Raw genomic sequence first — 16,061 nt, forward strand, 5'->3', positions numbered from 1 at the left:
AACATCGAATTTACAAACACTAGCAGGACAAATCCTGTGTAATGTAGCCTAGTTTTTTGGGGGGTTTGTGTGTTCTAGGCAAGTAATACCAGACGATGCTCGCCTGACATGCCGTTGTCTGTCTGTCATTGATAAAAGTTGCCGATTTAAATGCGAAATGACGACCCTTCCAATCAGGATAACTGTCTGATCGGGATTTGCTGCTTGGAATCACATGAAAACAAATCTTGTGAATTTCCGCAGTGTCCCCTAATCCCCCCTTGCGCTGTCTATGCAAATCAAGAGTCGGTATACGTGGACGTGATGCGCTTTTGTTTGCATCAACTCTGACTCAATCGGATTCACGCGCCTGCGTCGCGTGGGTGAGGCGCTAACAAAGCCGCGGCGGCCATGTGAGCGAATGGGTTTTATTGTATCGGGGCCTTATTTGCTCAGCAAACAATATTTCTCTGACCCCGTCGCAATCGATCAGCAGCCTGTTGAACCAAGGACCGCATCAAAAACAAGCAATCTTGGGAGAAAATACATGCGGCGAGCGGTGTTTTTTCTTATCTGGGGAGATGGAATTAACTTGTTCGCTAGCAGACACTTCCTGCTAGCGATAAAACATGTGAAATGTTAATGAGGTTAATAATTCACCACCACTGCGGTTTCACAAGAGCGGTATCAATTTTGTGTCATTCTGCTAATCTGAAAATTACAGATAGATTGAAAGGAATAGTTACCTTTCTCGCACACACCATATAATTGTTTGCATTAGTCTAACACATTCATTATAGTAAAGCATTTAACCATAGTTTAGGCCGACTTCACTCCATGCCCTTTGACACAGTTAAGTGTCAGCCCTCGCTTGATAAAACGAAGGAAAGGATATCAACGGCTCTTCGGTGGGTCAGGGCGCTATTGCCCTACCGAGGCAACAAAATTCAAAATTAATACCGCGGCGCCTTGGACAATAAGACATGCCTCAGTTTTCCGTGGCAACCACATCCCGGCCACACAATATGACGCACGAACTTGACCACCCAAACCTGCCACAGAAGGAGCATCCCAAGACAACACCCAGGCACGCCTTTGGCCCGGCCCACTCCACCGCAGCTTTCAAAAGACTGAACCTTTAGCTAACAACTGTCACTTCTCGGGGACATTCCGATGTATCAATTGTAGGGCTATCAAATTTATTGCGTTAACGGGCGGTAATCAATTTTTTTAATGAATCACGTTAAAATATTTGTCGCAATCAACGCATGCACGGAATGACCCGTTCATGCGTTGCCTCAAACAGTTTACAATGATGCAGTTTTAGCACATTGAGACAGAAAAGACAGAGAAATGCGAGTGGAAACAGGCGTTCATTGGACCGCGCCTTTTATTGGCTTAAGCTTTGGCAGCCACTACTAACAGTTAGTCAACTTCCCATCATGCATTTGGGCAGAGCAAGAGACTATCTTTTTCTAAACATGCCTAATTCAACACAACGCAGATCATACAGTATACCATTTGCAGCCACCACTGATAGTCATGGTTGCCCAACTTCCCATCATGCATTTGGACAGAGCAGGAGACGTTCTTTTTCTTAACAGCCTAAATGATCACAACGCAGAACATACTGTTTACCATTTGCAGCCACCACTGACAGTCATGGTTGCCCAACTTCCCATCATGCATTTGGGCAGAACAGTTAAGCCGCCACAGTATCATTTAGTGAAAGCAAGACAAAAATAATATTCCTATCTCTCAAAAAAAAATGTTCACAAAAAGAAAAGCGCTTAATGCAAAGAGAAATGGCATTCCCAATCAAAATAGCTATGCAAAATACACATAAAACTTACTCAGACTTTGCCTTGGCTAGATCTCTAATTAATTTAAAACTCACCATTGACACTTTGTGGTGTATTTCAATCACTATCTTACGTAGTTAAAGACACTGTGGAAGAACGGCATGCAGCCCGATGTGACGTCACCGCTCGGCAACGTCAACAATGGCGAGCTATTTTTTTTTTTTTTGATTGAAAATTTTACAAATTTTATTACATCGAAAACATTAAGAGGGGTTTTAATATAAAATTACTATAACTTGTAATCAAATTTATCTTTTAAGAACTATAAGTCTTTCTATCCGTGGATCCCTTTAACAGAAAGAATGTTAATGTTAATGCCATCTTGTGGATTTATCGTTTTAATAAAAAAATACAGTACTTATGTACAGTATGTTGAATGTTTATGTGCATCTTGTGTCTTATCTTTCCATTCCAACAATAATTTACAGAAAAATATGGCATATTTTAGAGATGGTTTGAATTGCGATTAATTACGATTAATTAATTTTTAAGCTGTGATTAACTCGATTAAAAATTTTAATCGTTTGACAGCCGTAATCCATTGTTTTGCTAAACTTGGATTTAACATTGCCTCTGTCGTCTGTTTTTGCCTTGTTTTTGACCATTGTCGATGAATAAATTGTCAACCTGTTTTCGATGAGCCTTTTTTGAAACGTTCAAAATGGAGTCAGCAGAAAGAGTTAACACTGGAATGAACGCGTGGGATTTTGGCCCCTCCTGGCCAACTTGCTGGACGTCATTTGGTACGGCTGTAGCCGTTCCCGCGGCTTGGCCGGGGGGCCGAATCCCTTTAAGATCAACTCTTTGGCTACCATTGCGAACCCTCCCAGTCAAGATGGATTGGACATCTAGTGCCGCAAATGGTTGTGAGAGAATTTTATTCATGCTTAAAACACAACCATTATACATCATATTTTGTATGCTTTTGTTATGCTTGCATGAGAACATTATAGCATTAATCTGTTGAGTGTGCATTCTCATGGCATTGACTATAGTAGACTGTATTACCATATGCCTAAATATGGACTGTTATGTTCCTATGTTTTTCAATATGCCCTGAATGAATACAAGGGTGGACTGTGGTTTCTTATCATCTTTCTAGCCGGGATCAGTGTTCAAGATCTCAGCTCAAAGATGTTTTTGTATGGAAAAATACACAGGCTTGTGAGATGATGAGTTTCGTTTCTCAGTAAGTTTCGTTTCACGGTGGGCTTCGGCACTGCCCTTTCAACAGTATAAATGTCCAGCCTCTATTGTACTTCTTCGTACTTTCTGGGTGATCACAGCTCGTGGTTGGGTCACATCATTTTGTACCCGAGAGCTCTTGTTTATAAAGTCTTCGAAGAAAAGCAATCCATGGTTGGGGTCGTATTCATTTTTGTAATCGAGCTATCAAGGTAACACTTGTCTTGGAGTTCAAAGTTGAAATTCCCCGACAATGGTAGCCAATGAGTTGCATGAGTGCTCTAGAAATGCTTAAGGACATTGATGTGCAAGGTACAGAAGTAATGCCAATCAATGCAAATTGCAAAAACTGAAGCTTCTATTAATAACGATGATGTCCCGACGAAAAAATCTCAGTATTTGACAGCACGCTGGAGGTCAAAAACCCTCCTGCCTTCAACCAGCGCGGCATAATCCTCTCAGACGGCATCGCGTCAAGACTCTAGTCAAGCATAAAGAAAACTGTTGTTGCGTGAGAAAGAGGTTTTCTGCAGGTCACGTGGTTGCTTTCTGATACCTGGCTGCCTCTGGTGCTCATATTGCTGCAAGACAAACATCACCACCAGAGCGAGAAAGTGGGAACTAGAAAGGGAGAATTGGTTTTTTTTTCATGAATTACACGAGCAATCAAGACAAAATAAAAGACTTTACAATCAATGTATTGTGTTTATCAGTGTATTAGTCGTACCTACAGTATTTTACATGCAGTTCCTCTGTGTTTCACGTTGGTCTATTGGGCCTGATAAAGTTTTATCAATGTATGCTTGCTCCCATGTCTGGTTACTGCAGTGTTTATTAAATAACTCGACAGTACTGAATTTATCTCCGACTGAGCAGGAAGCGCGTAGCATCCGATAAATGAAAATGTACATGTTTTCTCTTGCAGCGTTTCTCTGATTTGCTGTAAATTATATTATTTCTTTGGAAATGAGTTATTGGCATATCATCAAGTCCAAGCTCTCCAAATCCCGCCTCAGCAGCATTTCAATCAATGGCAGACGCGCTTCAGGATTTATTATTTTTTTTAAGCACTAGAAAGTTAGTCGTCCACAACAAATGTGTTTTAATTTTGCCATCAATCCTTTCCAGACTGTAGAAACATACAGTATATATATATATATATATATATATAGTCTCGGACAAGCACTCACTCAGACATTTTATTATGTAGAACAAACCCAGATAAAAAGCTTGAAAAAATAATGAATTAGTTCAAAAGTGCAACTCTTTTCCATTCAAAAACACTAAAAGAAATGAATACAAAACATTATGGGGGTCAGTAAATGTTAGTTTTTTAGAGCAAGTGCATTGTGAGGAAAAAAATATGGAATCATTAGAAACAAACAAAGAAATAACCATCAAAACACATCTCTAGTATTTAGTAGCACCACCTCTGGCTTTTATGACAGCTTGCAGTCTCTGAAGCATGGACTTGATGAGTATTCTTCATCAATTTGGTGCCAACTCTCTTTGATTGCCTTTGCCAGATCATCCTTGCAGGTCGGTACCTTGCTGTGGACCATTTTTTCCCCCATCATTTCCACCACAGGTTATCAAAAGGGTTGAGATCTGGGCTATTTGCTGGCCATGACATTGACTGGATGAGTCATTCTGCAACCGATTTTCAATTGAAGGGATAAGAAAGTTGTCTAAAATTTCAAAGTAAACTTGTGCATTTATTGACGATTTAACCACAGCCATCTCCCAGGTGCCTTTGCCTGACATGCAGCCCCATATCATCAAGGACTGAGGGAATTTTGACGTTTTCTTCAGGCAGTCATCTTTGTAAATCTCAGTGGAACAGCACCAAACAAAAGTTCCAGCATCATCACTTTGTCCAATGCAGATTCTTGACTCTTGACAAGGTGATGATGCATGCTATGAGCCAATGGGGACAAGCGTCGTCACGTCAGCCATTTTGCTTCAGGGCTGTTTAATAATTTAACATTATATTCAATGACGCGGGTATTTCAAAAATGCTATTAATTGCACAATTTTCAAACATACATGACGATAATATCACCCAATCGGACTGTTATATAATTTGAAAATCTGAATCAATGCATGAAATACAGATCAACCGTTTCTCCTCGATAACCTCGATAACGATAAATGACGATAAATTCGCTTAAGCGGACTGTATAAATATATATATATATTATCTATATATAAATAATTTCAAAATCTGAATCAATACAGCAAATACAGATTAACCTTTTCCTGTTGGTTTATCAGTTTTTACCAGTTTTCAATTTAATATATTTAACAATTGTACATGCAGTCTAAACATTAAGTATATAAAAAATAATTGTAAACAATAAGAATTCAAGTATGAACATTTATAACAGCTTGTATTGCTTGAACAATGTACATTGTCAAAATCAATATGCTTGTGCAAACATGTCAACGTAACACAAATTACTTACAGCTTGAACAGTACACTTCAAAAAAGACAACTTATTGTTAATGGCTGCTGTGACCTAATTACTCAACACGAGTGTTTACTTCATGGTTTCAGGTTATTTTTTTCCCCCAGTGCATTTTTTAATACATGCACGCACACATGAACCCCCAAACAGAAACACACATTAAAGCTATATTGATCTTCTGCAAATTTAACATTTAAGATTTTATGATGGCAGTAATGAGACAAAATTAAGCACCTACAGAAAAAGAGCTGGGGCCATTAAACAGTCATATTGTAAGTTTCACTGTTGGATTGTACTTTATGCTGAATGCTTGGAGAGAAATCACACACAGACGGATAAAAAATAACTCGACATACTAATGCGGTCCGTGCCCAATCCACTCATTAAGTTAAGCCGTTTTGGCAAGGTTAGAGCCGCTATCCGACTCCATCATGTTCATTTGTAGCGTTAACCGCTATCGTTAGCTGCTAGCGTTAGCCTGTGGCCCGGCTACCAGTAGAAAGCACCCTCTCCAGAAATCGTCAGAACAAGGGAGGTGAAAGCCCGTCTGGGTGCCTCCAAGAGTCTACTTAATGTCGGATAAAAGTTTGGCGAACCTCCCTTAGGCCACACTCCATCACGTTTGCTTGTAGCGTTAGCCGCTAGCATTAGCCTACCGGGCATCTGTTTGTTTGGCTTCCTGATAACCACGTGACTTCCTACGTAAGCTTTCTTAAAGGGGAATGAACATAGACGAACAACACAGAGTCAAAGCGGGATGAAAAGACCATATTTTCTTGTTTTATTAAATTACCGAATTTACCAACATGGTCAAAATTACGTTGGTCATCGTGAAGAATTTCGGTATCGATAAATTTTCGGTTTACCGCCCTGCTCTATTTGGTTGGGCGAATGTGAGGGCAAGTGGAATGTCCCCGCATCCCTTCACTGAGGGCCGTTTAATAGGGCGGGGATGGTCTAGTGGACCACACTGAGTCCCGGTGGGATGGCGGTGGCCCCCATGCCGGAGCTGTGGGATGGGCCAAATTGGATGAGGCCCCCGAAAAGCATTTCCACTTGTCTGCAGGACGATCACACGTCTGATGGTATTCACGCATGACTCTATCCAAGTAAAGAAACTATCAGCGCCAGGATTTGCGATCAGGCAGCATAGAATAGGATGTCAACATATCCACACTTACAAGTGATTCACATAATACTGGGTTTTACACCTCACATTGCTGATTTGTATACACTCCACCCCGCCTAATTACATCTGTTTTTGCCCCCCCAAACCACCCCCGCTTTCTCCTCGGTTTTTAGCTAATGATAGCACCACTATATATTTATAGTTACTGTAGGCGTTTAACGCATTTCTTGTTGTTGTTTTTTCTTCTCTTCTGTCCTATCTCCTCTTCTATTTTCCTTTCTGTCCCCCACATTAACCCTTCCAACTTGCTGCATTTTCCAAATAAACAAAACCTAATTTTGCCAAACTTATCTCTGCCTTTGAATCTTGCCTTATAAGTGATATCTATCTTCCAGGCCTTGAAAAATGGATCAGCATCTGAAATGCCAACGTTGGCAGTTTGAAAAAGTGGAGTGAGTTCTCCAGGCTGACAGGTTGATTTAAATGTGAATTGTTTACGATTTCATGAGTATTGCATGGGGGAAGGGGTGATGGAAAATGATGTAAGGATTCAGACGGATTTTCTCCAGAACGCCCAAGGGAACTGGAGCAGATGCCAGGGTGAGGCATCTCGGCCAAACCTAATAGAGAAGCGGGAACCGCTCGGCTCTGAAAGTGCTGAATCGGACCGAAAAGCCGTAAAAGCGTGTCTTTCTTCCCCCGCTTGCCACTTTAACCACTGCGAAAATGATCAGCATTTCCCTTCAAGTGTGACAAATCTGAATGAGGACATTCCGCTTTTTCCTCAGCCAGACTCTGATCCCGCCGGCGTGGCTTAAATGCCTCGTTAAGCATCGGGAAATTTTCTCCGAAGGATAAGCATCGTGTCGGCCGGTCCAGATTGGCAGACGTTGTTCGGAGTGGCATTAGCTCATTGGCCGCTACTGACGGTGATAGACGTTCGATCCATTTGAACTGGGAGGGTTGACAGCGAATGAACCAACGTTCATTCGTCTCCTAGTGATAAACTGATTTCAATTCACATTTTAATTGCATCCAGTGATTTAACGCGGACCAGAGTTGATATATAACTTGATTCAAGGAAGGCTGTTTTTCATTTTTAAAAGATCATCTGCCAACATGCATTGGGAAGGGCAAGACAAGGACGGAGAGGCGGGTGCCGGCGGTGAGGGCTCGCCTCAAACAAACGCGGGGAGATTAAGCCTCGGGCTTTGAGAGCGGGATTGAGCTGTGCAGACCAGGCTGAAAATATAGCACCCTTTTTTTTTGTATCCCTGCTTCTTCAGCCTCTCGATGTCGGAGAAAATAACAAATATTTACTCTGGTTGGTGTCAAGCAGTTGCTATTATTCTTGAACATCCATGGACGGATCCACCAGGACAGGCTTGTCACCCCAGTTAGCACACCTTCATAAAGTCGCCCGCCATCAGATGCAAATTTATGTCAAAATGATGTCAATAGTTTGTGCTACGTTTGTGCTGTCAAAAGTTTTGTTTGCGCTGCTATCGTTTTTGAGATATTTACAATTCTTTTACAGTTCAATCTGAGGTCAACTACTCCCCCCGTTTTGATAAAAGTGGATAGAAATGGTGTCAATTGTTTGTGCTGTAAAGGTTTTGTAGATACGTTATATATGTATATATATATATTTATTTTTTTAAACCTGTCCTGTTCAGCTGTTTGCCACAGAGAATGGAAGTCCAAGTGTTCGGTTGGTCTGAACAGTTTTAATGTTTCACATTGAGAGTTTGACATCCTCCCATTGTGATCATTCAACATACCTCGTTTATTATGACAAAAGCAGCAAACAGCAAGGGATAGTGGGCGAACAGAAGAAAAACACAAGCGAAGAAAGAAAAGAAACACAATGACAACAAATGCATTGAACGCCTAAACTAACTATTAATATGTTGGTGCTATCATCAGCTAAATATATTTCTGGGTGACACCATGTGAGGGGTCTGTTGACCAGGGAAAGAAGGGGAGGAGAAGTCTATAGGCTAAGTGATTGGGAGGGGTAGATTGTACACAAATTTGTGATCTAGAACCCGGTAATCGTGTGAATCCCTTGTGAGTGTAAGCCCGTTGGCAACCGACCCTACGCCACCCCACTGCCTATCTTGAGCTTGCTCAATCACATCCAGCCGCACGCGAGCCCTACCAAACACGTGACAGCCACGCGGATGAGCGGAGACGCCAACCCAGGGGCGGCAACCCAAGGCCACAGCCCCCACCCAGTCCATCCCTCCTCCCACAGCTCAGCAAAGGAACCATCCACAATCCCCCAGGATCCAGGGTGGTCCCCCGGGCCACCCGCGCTCCCATCGACCGGCCCTCAGGGATGGGAAGAGGGGAAGCACCAGAAACCCCACCCCCTTCCGCCCACCTGGCCCAAGTGCCACAGCCGCAGCCCCCAACCTGCACAGCACTCCACGGGACCCCCAGCGGCCTACCAAGCCCAGGGCAGGGAAGGGTCCCGCACCAAAGCAGGCGACATCCAGCTGATACTCCGGCGTCCAGCCAGCCATCCGCTACGGAGCGCAGGGCGAATACCCAGGCAGAGAAGAGAGAGGAAGCTCTGACCTCCCCCCACTCCCGCGGCCGGCAGCCCAGGCAGAGGGGAGGCCCTGCCCCGGGACCCACGCTATAGAGAAAAAGTGTGGGACAACCTACCACCCTATTACTTTGGCTGCCAGGTTCCCGGTTGGCAGCCATTACCCAGATATTATGCTTTCAATTTGTAGTGATGACGTCACACATCACCTCCCCCCCCATTTAGTGCAAAATGAACCTGAAATGATGCCATTCATCTGTGTTACTTTTGTGCTGCTATCGTTTTATAGATATTGAAATATTAATTTGGAGCGATGATGTCACTCCTTCCGTATCGTAACTCCAGCAGCTGCCGGAGCGTACCAACTCTTAACAATAACAGAGGGGTGTCCCAACAACAGAGGTAAGTAATAATGTACTCCGTTACAATTACTCGAGTAACTTTTTGAACAAAATGTACTTCTAAGAGTAGTTTTACAAAGCCATACTTTTCACTTTTACTTGAGTAGATTTGTGAAGAAAAAATGCTACTTACTCCGCTAATTTGGGCTACACAAGAGTTGCTACATTTTTCCTGTTTATCCTACTTATAAGATTTATTCTTTTTTTTTTTTGCTAGCGTTGCTATTGCCGAGAGTAGCGCTACTGATTTCACCAATAAGACGTAGCAACAGTAATTACATGACTCCATTCCATCAATCAGACGCAAGCTTGCCGTTCTATGATCATACAAACCTGTACAATCACGCGTCTTGTAGTATTTGACATAGAGCGCTGCCCTCAACATGAATCAAAAGCGCAGATTTAAAACTCAATCTCAGTTTTTATTTGGCACCGATTGACCGCGGAAAACCGGCGATATGATCCTTTTAATTTCATAATAGTAACTATGAAGGAACTACAGTATTCACGATTCAAACTAGGAATTATTTTCTCCACTAGAGGGCAGGGCACTTATGCTCTTTGGTCGAATAATGCGTCATTACTGTTTTTTCTCCCCCTCTTTACTTTAATGATATATTTTTTTTATTTCTTTGGCTTAATGTGCTTATGTAATGATTTATTGTACAGTATCATTATAACAACAGTTCATATGAATAAGTTTGGGACTCCAAGTGTTACTCATTACTTGAGTATTCTTTTCACTGGATACTTTTTAAATTTGTATTTGAGTAAATTTTTTGGATGAACACTTTTACTATTACTTGAGTAATATTATTTTGAAATAACGCTACTCTTATCTCAGTAAAACCTTTGACTACTCTACCCACTTCTGCCCAACAACTAGCGCTAATGTAGCACAAATGAATGGCACCACTTGGTGTCGATTTTGCTGTAAAGGTGGTGCTTGAAATTAATATCTCAAGCATGTCATTTCCCTTCATGATATATTTTTAAAGGAAAATAATAAATCAATATGATAAAACATATCCAGCAATATAGGAGGGAAAATGTCTCTAATCACGTTGCCAATGAATTTGATAATTAGTCAACTATTAGTGGCATTCCCCTGTATTAAATGCACAGGGAGCAGAAGTTTTCCCCCCTTCTCATTAATCTATCACAGAGACATTTTCAGATGAGCAAGAAAGTGAAAAGTGTGTGCAAATCTCCCAACTTGCAAATTGGGCGACATGGGAGAACCCTTGGCAATACATGAGAAGAATGCTGAAAGCTAAAGCGTTCCCATTGATTTGACCCGTGTGGGCCACACAAGCATCAACCATTAGCGGTTCCTCAGATGCTGCTTCACATTTGTTTGCGTAAACGAGCTCCCTGGGTGATCGCCTGGTAAATAGAAGCAGTGTTTTTTTTGTTGTTGGTTTTTTTTGCAGCTTTTGCCTCAGCAAATAGCGGGGACGCGATAACCTGTTCTTAGCGTTTGTGATAGCTTGGAGGTAATTCCGGATTCTGAATTGATTACTTTGTCGGTAGTAAACGTCTAGCGCTGTCCATGGCAGCCAATCAAGCTTGTAGGGAATTTTGTGAATCGGAAACGGAGGATGTCGGTGTGACGTCTTTCCAAATTGAAATCAAATGACAGCTCTACAATCATGTCCTTCTTGCCTCATTTGCCACCGTTCCAAAGGCTGCCGTGCCGCATCAGAATGGAAAATGGCAACTAGATGAATGGGCTCGCCACATTTTTGATGTTTATAGAATGCCTGTAATTGGACTGTCAAAGGCCCTCAGTGAGAATTGGAAACAGATAATGTGAAGCCCCCAAAGAAACAGCTTTTACACAAAAAAATGGCTACCTGTTAATATTCATACCTTGAACACGGACAATGAGATCTGATCATTTCCAGCCAGGAAATGACTTTGGCCTAATTTTTTTGGGGGGGTGTGTGTCTGATTGATAGAATTTGCTAGTGGGCTGGATGTTGCCTGCTCCGTCGGAGGAGCCTGCCCTGCCCTGGGCTTGGTGGGCGGCTGGGGGTCCCGTGGCATGCTGTGCCGGTTGGGGGGCTGCGGCTGTGGCTCGTGGGCTGTGGATCGTTTGGGGTGGGAGTGGGTTTGGTGGTGCGTCCCCTCTTTCCATGCCTGAATGCCGGTTGATGGGGGCGCGGGTGGCCCGGGGGACCACCCCGGATCCCGGGGGGGGACAATGACTCCTTTGCTGGGCTGCGCTGACCAACCCCAACCCCAGGCTGGCTGGGTGGGGGCTGTGGCCCTGGGTTGGCGCCCGCTCCCCTCGTCTGTGTGGCATTCGCGTGTTTCGGCTGGATGTGATTGGGCACGCACGGGGTCCCGGAGCCAGGATTGGCGATGGGGTGGCGTAGGGTCGGTTGCCAACGGGCTTAAACTCACAAGGGATTCAGACGATTACTGGGTTCTAGATCACAGAGCTGATTTGTGTAAACTCTACCTCTCCCAATGACTTAGCTTATAGACTCCCCCACCCCCTTCCTCTTCTTTCCCTAGTCAACAGGCCCCCCACATGGTGTCGACCAGAAATACATCTAGCTGAGGATAGTACCAACATATTAATAGTTAGTCTAAGTATTCAATGTATTTATTGTTGTTCTTTGTGTTTCTTTCCTTGTTTTTTTTCTTCAGTTCCCCCATAACCTCCTCTTATTCGCTGCTTTCTCATAGTAAACGAAGTATGTAGAATTATCACAAGGGGAGTATGTCATATTCTCAATGTGAAACATTAAAACTGTTCAGACCAACCGGACACTTAGACTTCCATTCTCCGTGTCAAACAGCTGAACAGGGCAGGTTTTTAAAAAAAAAAAAAAAAAAAAAAAAAAAAAAAAGTGAGTACATCCCTTAGAAACTACTACATCCCTAAATGTCCAAGTTGAGTACTGCTTGTCATTACTCAAGAATTTGCTAGTGAGGTGGGTCCACCACTTTTTCTCTATGGCGTGGCTCTTGGGGCGTGGCCTCCTACACGCCTGGTTGCTGTGGTGGGGGGAGATCAGGGCTCTGGTCCCACCCCAGGGCGGTTTCCAGGCGCTGTCCTGCTTCCGTCTTCCCCTCTCTTTTCTGCCCGGGTATCTCCCTTGGGCTCCAGTGCGGGTCGCTGGCCAGGTGCCGGTGGCGTGTTGCCCACTTCGGGTGGGAACCCTTTCCTTCCCCGGGTCTAGTGGGCAGTGGGGGTCCCATGATGTGCTGTGTTGTTGGAGGTGGTAGCTTCTGGGCCAAATGGGTGCTTGGTGGTGGGGGCGGGCTTAGGGGGCACGGGGCGCGTCCCCTCATCCATTCCCTCAAGGCCGGTTAATGGGGGTGCGGATGATCTGGGGAACCACCCTGTGGGGATGACTGTGGCCCTCTTGCTGGCGCTGTAGGAGGAGGGACGGCAGGGATTCCCCTACATACAAGAGATTGTGGCGCACCGCCACACCAAAATAAAAGCCGCCACGCCTTGCAAATGAGATATATTTTTTTTATCATTTAAAAAAAAAAATAAAAATTAAGGCCATTTCAAACTAGCGGCAGCCAAGTGTGAAGAGTTCAGCGGCAACCTTTTCATTATGTATTGTAATGTCCGTATATGCGCGGCCCCCTTAAGAGACTGGGGAGCTGTGACGCAGGGGCAAGCGGGTAGGAAGAATGGGAGAACGAGCGAGATAGCAAGAGATGGCGGTCGCATGTCGATGCCGCCCGCTGTTATTTTGTTATTGTTTTTCTTTATTATTGTCACCACAATAAAGTGGGTAAGCCAATACTGACTTCTCTCCTTCTTCCCCGCATCCGAGGCCTTACAGTATTTTGGAGAGGACTTTTCGGCGAAAGTGAGTGTTGGACGGCCGTCTTGGACGGAACGGCAAGTTTGAATGAAATTGCGGTGAGAGGCCGGGTCCAATATAGAGCCTAGCTCTATTTTCAGAGCACCGCTGCACTAACATCAACAACGCAGTGGGGCAGGCGTACTTAAATCTGTGCTATCAGGCTGTTTCGGCGGGCATATATACACAATCACGGCTGCCGAAACTTTGATAAATGCGCTTTTTTCAAGTTTGCGATGCTCTGGAACACTCGAAAAATGACTCTCATACCGCTCCTTGCGAAGTTAATGGTACCTGGATGTGAGTTTGTGTGGAAATGTTTTTCACGAACAACAAAAAAAAAAAAATTCACCTTCTCACCGAAACTAGTAAAACTCCTTACACGGCCATTAGATTAGATAAGATTTCCCCCCACTCCTTGAAATGGGTCCGTTGACAGAAGGACTTTTATTGTTGTGGTAATGTAGTACGTATTAGGGCCAAATAAAAGGAAAATGAAGGACTAAGACGAATGTCTGCAACCCGCGGCTCTTTAGCGCTGTCCTAGTGGCTCCCTGGAGCTTTTTCAAGGATTTTTGAAAATGCAAAAAGATGGGGGAGGGAAATATATTTTTTGTCAAGACAGTTTCTGTAGGAGGACAAACATGACATAATCATTCTATCAATTCATTAATATTGTAACGAAGCCAAACTTGAGGTGGCATCTTACAACAGAGTAGTCACGTGATGCGTCTTTCTCTATAGGATTCACTGCAGGGAAAATAAACATTTAATCATGAAGGCTAATTATGTATTTGTAGCCAACTTAGTCATTTTGATAACAGGCTAATATAGCTAATATTGATACATACAGCCGTTGTTGCTTTCATTATAAGGCTTATACGTGGCTTTTAATTTTTTGCGGCTGCAGACATACTGTATCAGTTAGTTTTTTTGGTCACATATGGCTCTTTCAAAATTTTGGGTTGCCGACCCCTGGGTCACTACGAGATGCAAGTCGTATTATTGCTATGAGAAAAAAAGTCGTATTATTACGTAGAGTAACGTAGCTGTAATCAGCAGTGTTGGGCACGTTACTTTAAAAAAGTAATTAGTTATAGTTACTCACTACTTCTTCCAAAAAGTGAGTTAGTAACTGAATTACTCTATAGTAAAAGTAACTAGTTACCAGGGAAAGTAATTATTTCCGTTACTTTAAAAAGTTGTTGTATGTCAAAGAATTTGAAATTTTCTGAGCAGTATTCGAGTCAGTTGAACAGAGATGAAAAGGTAGTTGTGTTATAGAACCTTGTAATATTTATTGCACCTCACCAGCAACCGATTTAGCCTACACTTGAAGTGCAACAAAAATAAACAGTAAACAATATAATAAAATAACAATCAGCAGTAAACAATATAAAGTGAGTTTAATAAATGAAATCTAACTGTCACAACCTGAGTCAAGTAGACATAGCCTGCTGTACTTCAAGTATTTTCACTTGAAATAGTGTTTATATCTCCACCTCATAAAGGACAAATTTTCCTCTGAATGCTCTGCCATCATATCCCTCTGCATCTGTTTTGCGTGTGTGTGTTTGCCGCACGCGCTGTTCCGGTTTGTGTGTGAAAACTCTCACTGGCTTACCATGACACATGACTTTAACCCTCAGCCAATCACAATCACTTCCATCGCATCTATCCAGGTGGTGCATTCAGGTAGCCTTGTCCCACTACTACTCCCGTTACCCTCAAAGCGTCTGCCGTCCTCAAGATGGAAGCAGCATTCTTGCTGGCTGACAGTGAGGGATGTGAACGAGGCTAGCATTCAGGTGTAGCAAAAATGGAAACGTTAGCAACCTTTGGAAAGCATTGTCTAATTGAATGAGCAGGGACAAACAGCCTGGAGTTGTAAGAAGTGCGTGCTGTAATATTCTGATACAGAACTATCCGAGGCACCCTAAAGTGCACACAGCGCCAATATTGTTTTGCTAACATGATGCGGGAGTGAGTTAAAGACACGGCCTGCCAAGAGCCGTACGTTTGTGTTAATGGTGAAGTTATATGTGCTATTAAAGAAAAACAGAGTGCCAGCACGTCCTGTGTGGTATATCTTTGATAAGAAAAAGCACAAAACAAAACACGTGCGCTATTCTCGAACCTGAACGCACCCCAAGTCTTGGATGACAAGTAAACAGGGCAGAGTAGACTCGCTACGGCTGGTAGTTTCTTCAATTTATTCAGAGTAAGTAACGCACCGCTTTTGACCGTCAGTAACGGTATAGGCGTTGTAACGGCAGAAAAACTAATTAGTTAGATTACCCCGTTACTGAAAAAAAATAACGCCATTACGCGTTATTCCCAACACTGGTAATCAGCTACGCATTTTACGTACATGTACCGTAGCTGAGAGCTACGACATTAGCTAGCTAATGAAATATTTCAAATATATCTTCGTTATTGTTGTTCTTGGGGGGAAAAAAAACTTTCGCTGTGGCACGACATGTTGAGGCTGGCCGACTCCAATGCAGCCCACCACCAGAGTTTCAAAAAATCCTAAGGGAAACCCTGGACGGGGTTGCGTTGGCTCACCCCCCTGATTTGCTGGGGTGGGGCCCTGGCCCTGGGATGGCCCCTTTGCAGCACTTTCACCTGTCTGCAGGACTATTAC

At 43.3% G+C, this 16,061-nt stretch overlaps 1 protein-coding gene across 3 annotated transcripts in view; it reads right to left on the reverse strand.

Moving 5' to 3' along the window:
• The window catches only part of LOC130928518 (uncharacterized), a 407,312-nt gene that overhangs the window by 369,448 nt on the left and 21,803 nt on the right, over positions 1–16,061 (reverse strand). The gene's annotated exons all lie outside the window — the stretch shown is intronic.

The sequence above is a fragment of the Corythoichthys intestinalis genome, chromosome 13 (genome assembly GCF_030265065.1).
Source record: "Corythoichthys intestinalis isolate RoL2023-P3 chromosome 13, ASM3026506v1, whole genome shotgun sequence".
NCBI lineage: Eukaryota > Metazoa > Chordata > Actinopteri > Syngnathiformes > Syngnathidae > Corythoichthys > Corythoichthys intestinalis.